At 40.9% G+C, this 13,042-nt stretch overlaps 1 protein-coding gene across 4 annotated transcripts in view; it reads left to right on the top strand.

Moving 5' to 3' along the window:
• Positions 1 to 308: 308 nt before the first annotated feature.
• Positions 309 to 13,042, top strand: part of SLC16A12 (solute carrier family 16 member 12) — a 79,224-nt gene continuing 66,490 nt past the window's right edge. The window contains exon 1 of one of the 4 annotated variants that reach the window (XM_081267571.1): positions 309 to 597. The gene's annotated coding sequence lies outside the window, so the exon portion shown is untranslated. Of the gene's footprint in view, positions 646 to 684; positions 833 to 13,042 lie in introns of those variants that run through there. The other 3 variants (XM_081267567.1, XM_081267568.1, XM_081267570.1) reach the window with 3 other exon arrangements.

The raw sequence follows: 13,042 nt of genomic DNA, 5'->3' as shown, positions 1-13,042 counted from the left end.
TGCTGTGAAATGGTTAGCAGGAGTCAGATCACCACCAGAGACACCTAAGAGTACTTGTGCCTTTTTCCTGATCTTGCTCTTTGACCCCTCGGGGAAAAGTTCATTTTGAAAATACTGAGCCCCCTTGGCTTGTTTAGGTCAGGGGCTCTCACGGTTGTTCCAAGGAGAGTCTGGTAGTCCTGGAGCGAGCTGGCTCGGGACACAGCTCGAGCTGATGCATTACATAACCACGAGGCGTCCCTCCTCCCCCGCGCCCCTCACCCTTGGCGGAGCCCCAGAACAGAGAGCGGATCCCAGTGATAAATCCCTTTTGCCTGCCCGGCACAGTTCCCAGCGGAGCTGGCGGGTGTGAACCAGGCAGTGCGTTCTGGGCGCTGAGCAGTGGGATTTTCCCCGCGCCGCACTCCTCCCCCGGTGCTGCCCTCAGGGCCCGGGGCCTCAGTCCCGCCGCGGCCTCCGCCCTGTTGGCTCCCCGCCCCTTGGAAGCGCGGACCGCGGTGCTTGAGGCTTGGGAAGAGGCCACCACTCAGGGACGCGCGGGTGCGCCCTAGGGGCATGTCGGCGCTCCACTGCCGAGGCTGCAGCGGTCCCCGCGAGGTGAGGCCGCAGCGGGACCGGGCTGCGGGCGGCGCGGCAGGAGATCGGGTAGGGAGTGGGGCCGTCTGCATGGTTTGAGGGACTCAGCAATCTGGTCCCACCAGGATGTCCCAGACTGGGTCTTAAGAGCGACTTGGTGCCCGGATCCCTAGAACCGGGCCGGGAAGCTCCCTGCTGCGCTCACCCTCTTCGCTCTTCCGACAGAGTGGGCTGTGCCAAGGGCGAGGTGGCTCAGGTGGCACGGGCATCCTTCGAGACAGGGTTCCTGGGTGGCGGGACAGTGGGGCGATAGGGATGGGTTTGGAGCTGGCGGAGGACCGGGACGCTCCATTCTTTCTATGCTGTCCCAGTACCCAGTGCGCGCCGTGAGTCTCCGACCCCAACTTGGGTCGCTCCGTACGCCTGTTGGGTTAGGACCGAGACACGTGCCCATTCTTTCCGTCTGTGCCCCGCCGCGCTTTGGCGTAATTTCTGGACAGGTGACTGGAGAGCCTTTGGTCTCCATATCCCGCGGTTTCCAAATGCAGACTTCCCGATACAAAAGAGAACGGCTTTCTCCTGCATTCAGTGTTCTCTGCAATTTTTAACCATCAAGCCCTGAAATAATGTTTATTTACTTTTTGTGGTGTCTTAAAAATATACTGGCCTTCAAATTTTTCAAAGGATTAAGCGTAGTTTCTCCAGTTGCTTCCTATCTGGGGAGGAAAAAAAAATCGGTGATACTTTGCAATGAGAACTCACAGCTCAGCATTCTATACCAAACCCTTCCATTTTGAAGAGTCTGTCTTTAGTTTCTTTCCCCTACCTGATTCTTTGCTGAGGTCTGGGCGCTCCAGCCTCTCAGCCAGGAAGATCTTCAGGCCTGCCAAATGAAGAAACATTTGTTTCCAAGGTGTCTGAACTCCCTCGCTTTTAAAATCCGACAGCCGCTCCCTACCCCTCGCATAATTTGTCTCCCTGCCAAAATCATGGCAGGTTACAGCTAATGGTGTCTAACTCTCCTAAGGTGTCCAACCTGTGTCTGTTGAAGGAATGAAAGATGGAAAAGAGTTACTTAGTGATCTGGCTTGATCACTTATAATCACAGGATCTTAGAAATCAGGATTTCATAGATCATCATCTACTAGAATCAAACCTTCATCTTTCACAGCCCAGGACACTCAGATCCAGATCTCCAGGATAGGCTAAAGTCATGTTAAGATAGAGGGAAAACCAGCACTTGAATCTGGGCCTTCTTGTTTCCTCCTAGTTCTGTTTTCCAGGCATATTGCCTGCCCGCGTTTGAACAAAAATGATATGATTAGAATCACCTCATATCATTTCCTCTCCTTGCTTTTTATTTATCTTTTTAAAAAAATCTGGTAGAATTCTGAAATAGATAAGAGAGGTTGATTTAGTCAAACTGCCTTTGTAGCATAATTGAAAGAAAAATAGGCATCCTTAATTTTAAGTAATATTTTCAATTCTTCTTTATGAAGATGAATATGCAAATATAGCCCAGGTGAATCCCACAGGAAGAAAAGTAATCAAAATAGATGAAAGTCTACACCAAACTGTCCTTGGAGTTTCTTCTGATTCTGTACTCTGGATGGTGATGTTTGTTTAGAGATAAAGACATGATTTATGGTGTTAGAACTGACTTGAGAAAAGTGGCTTATAGGAGGACCATTTATTTGTTATGATTAATACCATGATCTATAACAGAAGTTGTGGTTTAAAATTTCAAGGAATTGGTGCTGGAGCTGTAACTCAGTGGTAGAGCGCTTGCCTCACACATGTGAGGCACTGGGTTTAATCCTCAGCACCACATAAAAATATTTTTAAAAATAAAATAAAGATATTGAGTCCATCTACATTTAAAAAAATCAATTAAAAAATAAAACTGACTTTTCTAGTATTTTAGAATTGCATTACACTGCATATTTTTCGCATTTTAAAATTTAATTCAAATTAAGTAACATATTTATTGAGTGCTTACTATGTGCACAATACTCTTCTGGACATTTGGGATGTGTCAGTGAACAAAACAAAGAACTTTGATCCTGTGGAGCTCATGTCATAATTCATTCATTAGAATTTTTCCAGAATTTTGTTAGGCAGATAAAAGAGAATTGCAGTTTCGCTTAAAGCAGGGAAATGAACACAAATGTTCCAATTTGCCTTCCTCCCAATCCCATGATTCTGTTGATTAAACATGGGAAGTAAAAACAAAAACAAAACAAACAACTCAGCTGAAGTTGCTTTGACTTTGACAAACTGACTTGCTACTATATATGAATAGCAGTGCTCATCTTCGGCTGTTTAAAATATGGAGTCTTTTTCCTTTATTGTAGGGACATCATTTGGTGACTTTAAGACTAATGAAGCATAGGAGGATTAGTTTTCTCAAAAGTGTGAGTGCTACCATGTTACTGTTGGAGACAGTAATTGCATTAGCTTGCAGAATGTAGCTGGTTTTTTATTTATTTATGAAGGTGGCATTTCATTTTTATTTTGTCCCCCTCTCATCTCTGAATTCTTAGGCAGCACAGTGTTGACTTATTGGTAAATCTGTTACTGTGATTGTTTCATTAGACATTCCAGTTTTCAATGTTCTCTAATTCTCTCATTTGCATTTTCTTCAAAATGGCATGGTTTGCAAGCTCAGGCATGTTTGTTGTTTCTAACAAATGCTTATCAAAATGTACTTGGCAATCTTTTCATCGTATACAGCCAAAAAAAAAAAAAAAAAAAAAAAAGAAGCAGCAACTACAGCATTCAGTGATTCAGTGCAGCATTTGGGTTTGTTTTTTGCATTCCTCACCTAACCAATTGCTTTGCTTTTAGAAATTATTGAATCAGAAGTTATTGAGTTTATGAGTTCCCTGTAAATATATATAAAAATTCACCCATTTAAGTAATGTAATTTAACTGAGAAAAACCAAATCCACAGTTGAAGGCATTGAGAGATTTTGAACACAAAGATTCTCTCTGTGTCTGTTTTAAATTTGCTGTACATCAAAGGATGCTAAAAGTGTTATTAACTAACAGTGTCCTATTTAAAGGTGGTCTCTGTTAAACACATTAAGTCATAATTTCTGATGGCTGCTGGGTACCCATGGAAATTGATTTTTATCTTCATTCACCCACCACTTTGTTCCATCAAATTCTCATCCTGCTGCCTTTTTCTGTATTGATAAGGGGGATGAGTTGCTGTAGCCGAGTACAAAGTTGCATGTCATTAATTAATTATTTAATAAACTTATTAGTTTATTATACTTCTACCATATTTCAAGCACCTCTTTTTCTGTGCTGGTGGCAGTAAGGGGTTTACAGACACAGAACCTGCCTCTGAAGAAGCTTTCAGCCTGATTTGGAATATAGAACATTCTATGACTGACTAGCAGTTATAACTAGCATAAAAGATAGGTAAATACTTTCCATATTAAAAGGCAGGGGAAAGCATGCAGTCACTGTGGGGAGTTGAGGGTTGGGAAGACTTTATAGAGAACATGTCTGAGCTGCTTCTTGAAAGACAGTAGCATGGTAAAGCTTTCATAGAGGGGAAAGAATAAACTCCCTTTATGGGAGCACATTCTTACCTCTTCTGTTTCTTTTTTGTGGTGCTGGGGAAGAACCCAGGGGCTTGTACGTGTTAGGCAAGTGCAATACCACTGAGCTACAGCCCCAACCCCACTTGCTTCTTTTTGAAGATAGATAGAAGACTTCTTATTAGGGACCAATTGAGGTTGTGTTGGGTTGTCTAGTAGATACTTATCGCTCTGCACCCTTCTGCACACCTCCTCCTCTGTCCTGGGTAATGGACCACTGATCAATACCCAAACAACTCAATTGTCTGACCAATGTTTCCCTTCTCCTCTGAAATATACTGATTGTTGCTCAGAGTACAGAGATCATTGTAGCAATAGCAATCACAATAAATTTGCATAGTTTTCTCTTTACAGCTCAGGAATGCACTTAGGGTGCTGTTTGGTCACAGTCTTGTTTATGCCAGTTGTAATTTTTCAGTGTAATTAAATATTGCACAAATTAATTTAACGTGAATGCCAACAACGAGTTTGTGTCTATGAAAGCTGAGTCAATTTGCCATATGGGCCCTTGTGTTTGTTAGTCAGCTCCTGGTTGCTATAATGAAATACTTGGGGTAATTAGCTTTTCTAGAGAAAAGGTTTATTTTGGCTCATGGTTTTGGAGGTTCCAGTCCAATATTGGGCAAACCTGCTGCTTTGCCCTTCTGGTGGGAGTGCTGCATAGCAATGGTGGGTTGTGCATGGTGGAGAAAACTTCCACCTTATGGCCAGAAAGCAAAAAGAAAAAGAAAGGATGGGTGGAGTCTGACAATCTCCTTCAAAGACATACCCCTCATTACCTAAGGACATCCCATAAGGCCCCACCCACTTCTCAAAGGTTTTACTGCCTCCCAATAGCACTACCGTGAGGACCAAATCTTTAACACTTGGAAATTTGTGAGACATTCAACATCCAAACTGTAGCAGCCCATGAATGTAAGCCACATTTTTTTAAAAAATCAATACATGCTGTGCCACGGATGAACCTTGAAAACATTAAATGAAAGAAGCCAGATACAAAAAGACCACATATGGTATGATTCCATTTATATGAAATGTCCAGAAAAGGCAAATCCAAAGAGATAAAATATGAATTAGTGGTTGCCAGGAGATGGAGGGAGATAGGGGGAAGTGGGAATGACAGATAATGGCAAAATGTTCTTTTTTTTTTTTTTTATGCATGTGATGATGGCTGTTTTCTGGAACCAGATAATGGTGATGGTTGCAGAACATTGTGAGTATACAAAATCACTGAATTGTACACTTTAAAATGATTGAATTGTCAAAGTTTATGTTAGGTGAATTTTATCTCAACTGAAAAAGACTATAAGGCTTTTTAAAAAGCCACATGAACAAACTACTACTCTTAGGTATAGAATACACAGCTATAAAGGGTTGGGAAAGGACAGTAAAAATCTAGAAAGATTTTGCACTCAAGCATTTTATATCTATCTTTACAGTCCTGTTTTAAGAAATGGGAGTAAGAAATCATGGGTGTGGTTTAACCAATAAAGGCAACTCAGAACTCCAACTGTGACTCAATATCCAAAGATTCGTGGATGCATTTATGTTCATTTATCTGACTAAAGTTGAAATAAAATGTTTGAAATATATTGATCAACTTTCAATTCTGTTTGAGTGACTTCGATTGCTTCAGTTTCCAGTATATCTTGAAAATGGCTCATCTCTCTGCATCTGGCTAGAAATTCTTGTTTATGAGCCTCTTGGGAAATATAATTAGTCACTTAAGCTTATGGAGGAGACTTGAACTTAGTTTTCAGGTTTCCAAATCCCTATAAAAATCAGCAACACTCTCCCCTACAACTGCCTGGTTTGTATATGTCAACAGAGTAGTAACATAAGATGTTAACTCCACCAATACTTCAAATTTATCACCCCAATAATTTGTAGAATATAATTTTTCAAAATAGTCCTGAGCACGATTCACCATCTTGTGGTTTATTTGACATATTACAAACGATGAGTGTAATTCCTTATTTTGGGGACAAACTGGTATTGTTTTTGTAACTCTGCTTTGCTTGATGAAATACTTTCCATAGAAATGAGCTCATATTTATCTATTGAAACCAGCTGTATTTCTTGAAATAGCAATTTCAGTTCTTTGAAATCTGTAACTTCAAAACAGCCACATTATGTCCCATGGAGGAACCACCAAAAAACCCCCCAAAACCCTCCCTCACAATCAAGTTAAATCTGCTTTAATAAAGAATAGTGTTGCTTCTTCAGTCAGATATGGGTCAGTCAGAAAGGTATCCCGAACCAAGCTTAACTCTCATTATTAAATAGCTATGAATAGGAGTAGTTCAAACTCAAAAGAATAACTGGTATCAAAAAGATGTGGTTTGTTCATATGGATACCTGATAACTTAGTAGCCAGAAATCAGCTGACTCAATGGTTCTTAATGCTGGATACTCCTTAGAATCACCTGGGAAAGAAAAATATACTAGTGCCAAGGCTCACTCCCCAAAATTCTGGTTCTGTAGGTTTGAGATAAGATCAGGGCATCTGTATTTTTTAAAACTCCCTAGTGAAGCTCACGTATGCTCAGGGTTGAGAGATACTTAGTAATTTTATGCTTCTTCAGAAAAAAAATTTTATTGAAAAAAAATAGTTACATAATATTTTAACATCTGATGAAAAAAATGATACTTTTTCTTATTTTCACTGTTTGTTTGTATTTACTCTATACGGTGCCCATTCAGTATAGGGGAATTTTTTCCCAATGGTTAAATTAATTTTTACTGATTTTTTACACCCTGTGGAATTTACTAAGTATACAGTATCAAAACAATCAAATCAACCTTATTGGTCTGTTTCCTATTGTTGTAACAAAATTCCTGAAGGTGAGAACTTTTTAAGGAAAAGAAGTTCATTTAGTTCATAGTTTTGGAGATCAAAAGTCCAAGATTGGGTAGCATCCTCTCTCTGGCTTCTAGTGAGGGTCCCCTTGGCTGTGTCTCATCGTGGTGGGTGGTATCATGGTGGGAATGTGTACGAGAGGCAAAGATCACATGGAGAGACAAAACCAGAGGAAGATTCAGTCTTGTCCTTTTTAACCAATCCACTCTATCAGAAATTAACTCACTCTGGGAGACCAGTCTTAATCACTTCCAAGGGTGATGCTCCCAATGACAACCACATGTCGTTAGGCCCTACCTCCTAAAGCTCTCACCAACTTTTAACATTGCCACATGGAGGACGGAGCTTCCAACGGTGAACCTCATTCAGACCATAGGGCATCACCAAATTGGAATAATTAGAGTCAACCAACAAATTAATTGACCAACATTTTTGTGTGTGTTCTTGGTGCTATCATACAGGTATATTTCTGAGGACAATAATTTGACCTTTCACTCTATAACGACAATCTGTTTCCTTTAAAATAACACAGATGTGTTTCCCTGAATTGAATGGTCAACCTTAATGATCAGACTGCTTTCGTTTTATTTAATTGTATCAAAATGGATTTTCAGAGTATAAAGGTTTTTACGTAGAAAGATATTAAAGAGGGCTATTATGTAAGAAAGAAGCTTTAACCTTGTCTTGTGTGACTTTAACGAAGTCTGATTGATTTTAGGTTGTTCTCTGTCATTAGTATTTATCGTCTGTGAGAAAATGTGGTAAAGTGATTGACGTGGAAACAGGAAAAACCTATCAAGAAGCATCTCACTTTTATCAGTTGGCTTTCTCAAATCGTGCTTTGACTGTTAATTTTTTTTTTTTTTGTTAAAAGGTGGTGCCTTCTAATTAAAAAAAAAACTATAAGTAAATAACAGATCTGTAGAGCAGAGGGAAGAGAACAGGGGGAGGGAGAAAGGGAGGGGGAGAGAAAGATCTGGGGTCAAATTAGGACAAATTATATTCCATGCTTTTATAATTATATCAAAATGAATCCTATTGTCATGTATAACTAAAAAAGTAGCATTTTTTTTTTTTTAAAGACAGTGGTGTCTTCATGGATCTTGACTCATAGACTTCTAGGAGTTTCAAGGAGCTTTTCAGGGGCTGTTACAGGGCACAGGGACAATGGGAAGGTGAGAGGAGAGCTTCAGCTTCCAGCTTAGGGCTTCTCTCTGGTGGGCCCCCCTGCAATGTGAGCAGGTGCTCTGGATTTGACATCATGGGTTTCCAAGTAAGATTTTTTTTTTAAGAGAGAGTGAAAGAGGAGAGAGAGGAGAGAGAGAGAGAGAGAGAGAGAGAGAGAGAGAGAGAGAGAGAATTTTTAATATTTATTTTTTAGTTCTCGGCGGACACAACATCTTTGTTGGTATGTGGTGCTGAGGATCGAACCCGGGCCGCACACATGCCAGGCGAGTGCGCTACCGCTTGAGCCACATCCCCAGCCCCAACCAAGTAAGATTTTGGATTTCTTGGCTGAGACAAATTTGTTACAACTGGGCTCCCTGTTTCTAAATCTCTGATTCCCTCGCCTCTGCTGAATTTGGTTCATGTCCTGGCAGCCACTAATTATCTGTAGCCACTGTTGTGCCTTTGTATTGAAAAAGCACAGTGAGACTTTGGTCTTATTTACTTTATAGATTTTGGTGCTTGTGGTGGGAGGGAGCCAAGTGAGCAGTTAGATATTTAGAGAAAGAAATGTAGATTGGAAATTATTTGTATAGAGACTCAGCTCAAGTCATATGTCTTCCTTCCTGAAGGGTGTTAATAGAGAAAGGTGAAGACGGGTCAAAGACAAAATCTGGCCTGTTGGACCAGACACCCTTCTCTATACTCACATGAACCCAGCACACATTTGGTCAATGAAGCTCTGTTTCCATGTTTTAATTTTATATTTTTTACCACATGCGTCTGCCTAACTGTCAAAAGAGTGTTTATGTGTGTGATCAGGGTGGAGGGTAGCCAGATGGAGTCAGAGCAGAGGTATAGGATATTGCTCCTTTCTTTGAAAACCCTCTATCCTGCACACATTTGTAGGGCCCCTTATGTATGCATATTGAAATGTAGAACAAGAGGATTAACTTGTACGGTTACTTTATGGATTTGCCATTCAGTCACTGTGGTGTTCTTTAACACAAAAATGTTTTAATAAATATTGTGACTGATCTCAGTGGTGCATGCCGAAATCTCAGCCATTCAGGAGGCTGAAGCAGGAGGATCACAAGTTTGAGGCCAGCCTGGGAAATTTAGTGAGACCCTGTCTCTAAATAAAAACATAAAAAGGACTGAAGGTGTAACTTGGTGGTAGAGCACTTCTGGGTTCCATCCCCAGTGTATAGTTTCTTAACGTTCAAACTAAAGAGATCACCCCCAGGTTTCAGTTCTCCCTAGTGGAACTAAAATGTTGTCTGCTGGTTTCTGGTTGTGACCCCACAAGGTCCCAGGGCTAAGTCTCGGTTCCACATGAATCTGTGCTTCATTGACCCATAACCTACCCTCAATGCTGGCCAGCTATCTGGCAAATTTAGTGACAAGGATCACTAGGCAACAGTATATTAACTAAATTTAAGAACTCATAAACACTCTTAGAAAAAGCTAAAGTACTCAGGTAAAGAATAAATAAATGCTCATAAATATGATACTTGTTAAAAGTATTTTACTTATTAGAGTGTTCCAATGATAAAGGGATTGGTCATTGTGTCAAAGATAAAGACCTACACATTTCTTACTTTCTTTTTACTTCTTTTTTTTTAAAGATTTTTTTAAGAGAGAGTGAGAGAGGAGAGAGAGAGAGAGAGAGAGAGAGAGAGAGAGAGAGAGAGAGAGAGAATTTTTAATATTTATTTTTTAGTTCTCGGCGGACACAACATCTTTGTTGGTATGTGGTGCTGAGGATCGAACCCGGGCCGCACGCATGCCAGGCGAGCGCGCTACCGCTTGAGCCACATCCCCAGCCCTCTTTTTACTTCTTTATCTTCAAAATTAAAAAAGTACATATTTGTATATTATACATATTATATAATATATAATTCAGTGAACTCTAAATTCTAATTTTATTAGATATGAAGGTGTCATTAAAGTTTCAGATGAGGCTGAGACAGGAGGATTCCAAGTTCAAGGCCAGCATGGGCAACACAGACCCTGTCTCAAAAAAAAAAAAAAAAAAAAAAAGGGTAGTGGCGGTGATGGCCTGGGATCCAGTTCAGTGGCAAAAAATGCTTGCGTAGCACATGCAAGGGTTTGATTCCCGGTACTGAAAACAAAATTCAAACAATTCCAAGGAGCTAATGTGCTCAAATTTGCTTTTCAGAATCTTCCTGGTATAGTCTGCTTTCTTTATAAATTCTTTCATGCTACAATAGCTAGTTGACTATAAATGCAGGCTATGTTATGGTGAAGTTTCAATTTATTTTTTAGTCGTTTTAAGCAGAAACTGCAGAAGAGACATTTGAATTCAATGAAATAAAATTATTTACCTTTAAAGTCTGTAGTAAAAATGCTGTGATTAAACAATGTTAAAATAACTCAGTTTACCTCTTCACCAGGCAGGTGTTTACTGTGTGTCACCACATGCTAGGTGCTGTGCTGGGTGCTGACGGCCTGCAGATAATAGATGGGCCCTTTACTCAGAGGTTGTCCACCTCTCAGAGAGGGCAGGTGCCTGTCCAGAGAATCACAGCACTGTGAGGAGTCTTATGACCACCTGCTCTGGAGGTCAGAGCCAGAAGCAATTCGGTCTGCCTAGGTTGGTCAGGTTGTTAAAGAAGTAGAGAGATTCCTGTGGTGAACATTCTGGCAATAAGAGCGACATGTACAGGTACTCCGAGGTGGAGAAGTGCACTGGGGTTGAAAGCACATCAGGTTCTTCACAGCGCTGCTCGGGTTGACATGCAGGGAATATAGCTCTGGTGATAGATGACACCAGAGGACAGGCAGGAGCTGGAGCTTTTAGGATCTTGTGTATTACACTGAGGACTTTCAATATTGCTTTGGCAGCTTTTACACAGCAAGAGTTGGGAGGCAGTGGGGGGTTTCATGATTAAATCAGCTGTGTTTCAGATAATTCCTAAAGGAAGTTTGAAGAAAGGCCCCAGAAAGGGATGAACTAAGGGTCTGTTGACAGAATGCAGGTGGGAAATAAAGTTAGTGCCTCCAGGTAAGACTTTTATTTATAGTTATATTCTTTTTTTTTTTTAAGAGAGAGTGTGAGAGGGAGAGAGAGAGAGAGAGAGAGAGAGAGAGAGAGAGAATTTTTTAAATATTTATTTTCTAATTTTCATCGGACACAACATCTTTGTTTGTATGTGGTGCTGAGGATTGAACCCGGGCCACACGCATTCCAGGTGAGTGAGCTACCGCTTGAGCCACATCCCCAGCCCTATAGTTATATTCTTGATGCCTGATATTCTGTAGGGGATATCTGATAGGCAGTTTGATATTCTGGGCAAGAAATCCAAATTTTGATATCATCTGCTAATAGAATCAGTTGAAATCACATGTCTGAGTATAATTACCTGGGGGAAAGTGAAAGAAAGGTATAAAGCAAGTTAAAGAATTAAGGAAAGGGGCTGGGATTGTGGCTCAGTGGTAGAGCGCTCACCTAGCATGGGCAGGACCGGGTTCGATCCTCAGCACCACATAAAAATAAAGGCATTGTGTTGTGTCCATCTACAGCTAAAAAATAAATGTTTTAAAAAAAGAATTATGAAGAATAACCAGGCTGTGCTTATGCGGTACCCAAGGTATGTCTTGGTCCTATGGTTTGGATATGAGGTGTTCCCCCAAAGCTCATGTGTTAGAAAATGCAGGAATATTCAGAGGTGAAGTGATTAGATTAGGAAAGCTGTAACCAAATAAGTAGATTAATCCATTTTATGGATTAATAATTTGAATAGGTGATGAGTGGTAACTGTAGACAGGTGGGGAGTGGCTGGAAGAAGAAGGTCACTGAGGGGGTGTCCTTGGGGTTATATTTTGTCCTTGCTGCCGTGAGCTGAGCAGCTTTCCTCCATATACCCTTTCACCATGATGCTCTGCCTACCCTTGGGCTCAGAGAAATGGAGTTGGCCATCCGTGGCCTGAGTCCTCAAAGTTGTTCTTGTCAGGTATTTTGGTCACAGCAATGGAGATTGACACACGTGCACCTTTCTTTTTATACTCTAATTGTCTACCTATGTGATGGTCTTTTTCACTGGGCCAACTGTAACGGCAGGGTCTGTGTCTTATTCACAGTGTTACTGCCACTGTGCACCTTCTGAGAGTGTCATTTATAGGTCTGTGTGTTTCTGCGCTGTGAACAGTATCCTCTTGAGTGGCACTTCAGCTGTTCCTGCTTAACTGATCCCAGCAGCCATCATAGTACCTGCTATGGTTTGGAGAAGGTTTGTCTACTCTGAGACTCATGTGGAAACTAAATCCCTACTATGAGGTATAAAAGAGGTTGGACCACATGGGACCTTTAAAAAAGGCGATTAGGGTTTTGCCCTCAGGAACAGATTAATCCATTCATGCTATTAATGGATTAATGGATGAATGAGTTATCTCAAGAGTGGGTCTGCTCTAAAAAAGCCAGTTTAGCTAGATCTCTTGCATATTTTCTGTCTCTCCCACAAGATGCCCTGTGTGGCCCCAGGACTCTGACAGCAAGATGGCTATCACCAGATACAGGCCCTTGACTTTGGTCCAGAATTGTGAGCCAAAATAAATCTTTTCTTTATAACTTACCCATAGTCTATAGTATTGTGTTTTTAGTAACAGAAAACAGACTAAGACAGTGCCTGTCATATGGTAAGTGTTCAACATGTTTATTGAATGAATGAATAAATGATACATCGTATCGTCAGAGGGAAAGAATCTAGCACAAGGAAGTAACAACAAGAGGTCCGCAGCACCCCCCTCATGGAGATTCAGGGAAGAACAGTTCTGATAATGAGAGCAAGGTGAACTTGCCAAGTGC

Source organism: Spermophilus citellus, assembly GCF_964194105.1.
Source record: "Spermophilus citellus genome assembly, chromosome: 15".
NCBI lineage: Eukaryota > Metazoa > Chordata > Mammalia > Rodentia > Sciuridae > Spermophilus > Spermophilus citellus.
This window is presented reverse-complemented; position numbering and strand designations above follow the sequence as displayed.